Source organism: Pinus tabuliformis, chromosome 5_2 (genome assembly GCF_031772625.1).
Source record: "Pinus tabuliformis cultivar Carrire ecotype Pingquan chromosome 5_2, CPIR1, whole genome shotgun sequence".
Taxonomy (NCBI): domain Eukaryota; kingdom Viridiplantae; phylum Streptophyta; class Pinopsida; order Pinales; family Pinaceae; genus Pinus; species Pinus tabuliformis.
This window is the reverse complement of record NC_142306.1, coordinates 815,724,566-815,728,591: the sequence shown is the minus strand read 5'-3', so window position 1 is coordinate 815,728,591 and position 4,026 is coordinate 815,724,566. Positions and strand designations below refer to the sequence as shown.

The 4,026-nt window shown below is 42.8% G+C and overlaps 1 long non-coding RNA gene across 1 annotated transcript; it reads right to left on the bottom strand.

The window, feature by feature from the left end:
- Positions 1 to 2,727: 2,727 nt before the first annotated feature.
- LOC149161798 (uncharacterized) lies at positions 2,728 to 3,625 on the bottom strand. The gene is made up of 2 exons (XR_016261516.1): positions 2,929 to 3,625; positions 2,728 to 2,821 (listed from the first exon to the last, which is right to left on the bottom strand). It is a non-coding gene; the product is annotated as an uncharacterized LOC149161798 (long non-coding RNA).
- Between the last annotated feature and the right edge of the window lie 401 nt (positions 3,626 to 4,026).

Genomic DNA, 4,026 nt, shown 5'->3' with positions numbered 1-4,026 from the left:
GGACCACTCGTCTTCAGCTCTGAGAACAACGGAAGAGTACTGGGATGACTTGCAACGAGTATAGAGTCGGGAGGCTGAGACGAGAGTCCGTGTTTTGAAGACTTCGAAGGTCTACAGCTTGATTCCCTTCTATGTTGTTCTGCTTTGGCGGACAAGCCAAGAAGAAGGCCTTTGGCGTCCCTGAACTGAGTTGCGGAGCAAGAGCGGGGAATTTTTGGTCTTTAGTTTTTCACTGCGCGAAGCCGAGGTGGCTGCCCTAGCCGCCTCTGCCCCCGGACTTGCCTCTACTCTAGTTGGGACCGGATGGGTTCCTTTGCTGCGGCAGATGGTTCTGCTTTTGGTTGCTCGCTGGCTTATCCACTGCGGTTATTTGGAGCGTTGAGGGAACTGGGGTGCGGAGGTGACTGTGTCTGCATTGTTTCGTGCCACTACAACATGGTGGGTTCGCTGGGGTTTCTGCAAGTTGCTGAGGAAGTATGGGGCAGTTTTGCTTCTACCTCTGGTTTCATCTGTTTCAAGAGGAGAGTTTGAGGGGGCGAAGGAGGAGTGGCTACCTTGGCTGCTCTCTTCCTCATTTCGTGCCTCTCCTACTTGTCTGGGTGGCCAGATCTAGAGCTTACTGTTCTCGTTTTCCCTCCTCAGGAGTTTTTATTTGCTTTTTTTTGTAATGGGTTTGGGCATCCTCTACAGGTATGTTGTTTCTACAGACTTGCTGGGGTTTACATACCCATTTTCTTACTGCCCTGTCTGAGGGCTTTTCTAGAATACTTCATTTGGAGTATTGTTTTGTAAGTGGCTTTGCCCACACTTCTGCATATGCTTTTAGCATCTACCACATGTAATTTTCTGAAATTAATGAAAATTACGAATTTTCTCCACGGGAAAAAATTACAAGCTCTAAATGAGAAGAACTACCACATTAACAATATAATGGGAGGGGACTTCAACACAGTCTTAAATATGACAAAGAAAAGATGAGGGACTTCGAATAAGGATCCATTCAAAGATAGAATGGAGGAAACAATAGAGCGATGGGATTTGATTGATATCAAGCCTAAGTCTGGGAAATATACATGGTCTAATAGACAGGGACCACTTTATTGCTGCTAGCTTGTACCACTTTATTGCTGCTAGCTTGTACCACTTCCTGCTGCACAGCAGCTGCCTCCTCAAAGGGTTGGACTGCTCCTCGACTATTGAAGCTCAGGGAGACTCGGATCATCGTCCCATCATGATCACAATGGAAAAGACTGAAAATCTTGGACCGCTGCCCTTTAAATTCAATGCAGACTGGTGCCAATCTGAGATTCTGAAGAGGTTGGGATTAACTTGGGAATCTGGTAAGGCAGACCTGGTTCTGTCAAGTCCAGGGCTCACCCAGTTATGTTTGGGAAACAAAGGTAAAGAATGTCAAAAGAGAGTTGAGGAAGTGACTGAAAGAGAATTACCAACCCCAGGGGAAAAAAGAAGAGACAATTATAAGATGATGGAGGAAGTTCAGATTGAAGAAAAACACATCCAAAAGGAAAAGGATCTTTCCTCTCAGATCTTTAACTGGTATATATGAATTATTCTCCATATTTCCACACAATATAGATAAAGAGTATTGATTCCCTGTAGTGTAAGAACTTCAACAGACTGCCCATCGTGGGGTTAATAGTGGAAGCCGAGAGCAGCCCGCCAAATTCCGATCTGCAAAAATCCCTTGACCATGGAATGAACATCGGTGCAAGGCCGTAAAGTGTAAGAATTATCCGAATAAACCGAATAATCTGATCTCGGCTATTGAATATGATGCACGCAGATGAACCAGGGATTTTACGTGAGCTATTCCTGAAAGAATCTATCTGTTGTGAATAGATAGAAAGGGCAGATTGAAATTGCATAACGCATAGAAAGTTTTCACATACAATACCAGCATATCAGCTACGATGTGCCATATCTCTCTACCTGGCCATGAACAACAAAGACTAATTCAATGTTAGTCATGCGGACAGGAGGGACGGATTATCTACCGGTGTTAGGTGCACCCATTTCCCAAACTACACCACCCATTCCAGAACAGGCTCTCATCCGATGTGGGCTCTGTTTGGGAAAGGGGCGACACCATAGGTACATGCTCAAGGCAATTACCCACGCTTGATTCTCGTTATCCTTATGAGTACTTCTATATATATAATTCAGATTCATCGTATAATAATCACGTACATCAGTATGAACTAGATATTCTTACTGCAACTAACTCAAAAACGAAGCTAACCTTCTTTCCCTGTGGAGTCGTTTCTATTTCAATTTTCCACCTAAACGTACCTCAACCTCCCCATCATATCCTGGTCATTGTGGTAGAAAACCAAGATAACAAAACCCGCTCAAAAACGAAGCTAACCTTCTTTCCCTGTGGAGTCGTTTCTATTTCAATTTTCCACCTAAACGTACCTCAACCTCCCCATCATATCCTGGTCATTGTGGTAGAAAACCAAGATAACAAAACCCGCATGCTCAACATTATTCCAAATCATATTCCCTATAAACACACAAAAGCAAAAAAAAAAAATACCCAATACACCATATACTGTAATTAATTGGTCATGCACGGACTGAATTATATTCAGGCAGGGATCATACTTACGAGCACATACGGTGCTAAAGCCTGAAGTCCATTCAACACACTGGAAACTAACTCTTCATCCTCTATTTTAGTCCCAGCAGACCCCAATTTATCATGCATCTTAGCCTGGACCAGCAACTGCAGAGACGAAGGAAATTGACTTTGATCCAATAGCGAAGGCGGCTAGAGCACGGGCATAGGAGGTAGCACAGCCTGCAATGACCAACCAAGATAACAAAACCGTCATACTCAACATTCATTTCAAATACCCAATACATGATATGTTATCATTTCTCCTTACAAAGAGAAAAGCTCCTCACCTCCATGGGTTCCAATTGCTGTTATGTTTTACCCTGGATATTCTTCCTGTGAGTCTGACGCTTTGAAACTCCACTGATATTTGAACATCAAATTCCTCTTTCAAACCCTCTTCCAATACTATGTTTTATTTCTCCTTACAGAGATAAAGCTCCTCACCTCTATGGGCTTCCAATTGGTCTTATGTTTTACCCTGGACATTTCTTGTGAGTCTCTGACGCTTTGAAACTCCACTGATTAACATCAAAATCTTCAGATTCCTCTTTCAAACCCTCTTCCAATAGGACGTCCCACAATATTTTTCTGTAGAAATCTTTCTGCAGAATACCAGACCGACTTTAGCCCAACCTCCTTAAATTCACATCGCTTCAGAAGGCATTCTCTAATCTCCTGCTTCGACAGCAAATTCCCGTGCAAACTGTGGTGCTTCGACAGCCAGCTCCCGCAGAAAAGCTACAGAATAACATATGGTAAGAGCTTTTTCTGTAGAAATCTTTCTGCAGAATACCGGACCGACTTTAGCCCAACCTCCTTAAATTCACATCGCTTCAGAAGGCATTCTCTAATCTCCTGCTTCGACAGCAAATTCCCGTGCAAACTGTGGTGCTTCGACAGCCAGCTCCCGCAGAAAAGCTACAGAATAACATATGGTAAGAGCCGCTAATAACAAATGTCTTAAATCCGCAACCCCACTCTCTAGCTCTGTTTTTTAAACTCGCCAAATCAGCACACGCTCTCCCAGAATTTCTCGAACTCTTTTTAAATCCACGACCGCCCCTATCATACCGCGCGCCCCGTCGCCATTCTCTGGGGTCGGGGTCACATTAGATCTTTTCGTGATGTTTTTTTTCCCTTTTAAAACTTTTTTTGGCTTAATAAAAACGAACGTCGTTATTAATACTTTTTAAATTCAATGAATAACCAACCAATGCACACGTCAGCGAAATGAAAATGATGGGTAACTGACTATTATACACGTCAGCTCATCGCATTGGTGCTCCAACGTTTATGTTGTTTTCTAGTTTTCGAAATAAAATGTTTTGGAGATAAACTTTTGTATTATTATTAATCCTTGCGTCATAGTATTGTTTGAATTTTTT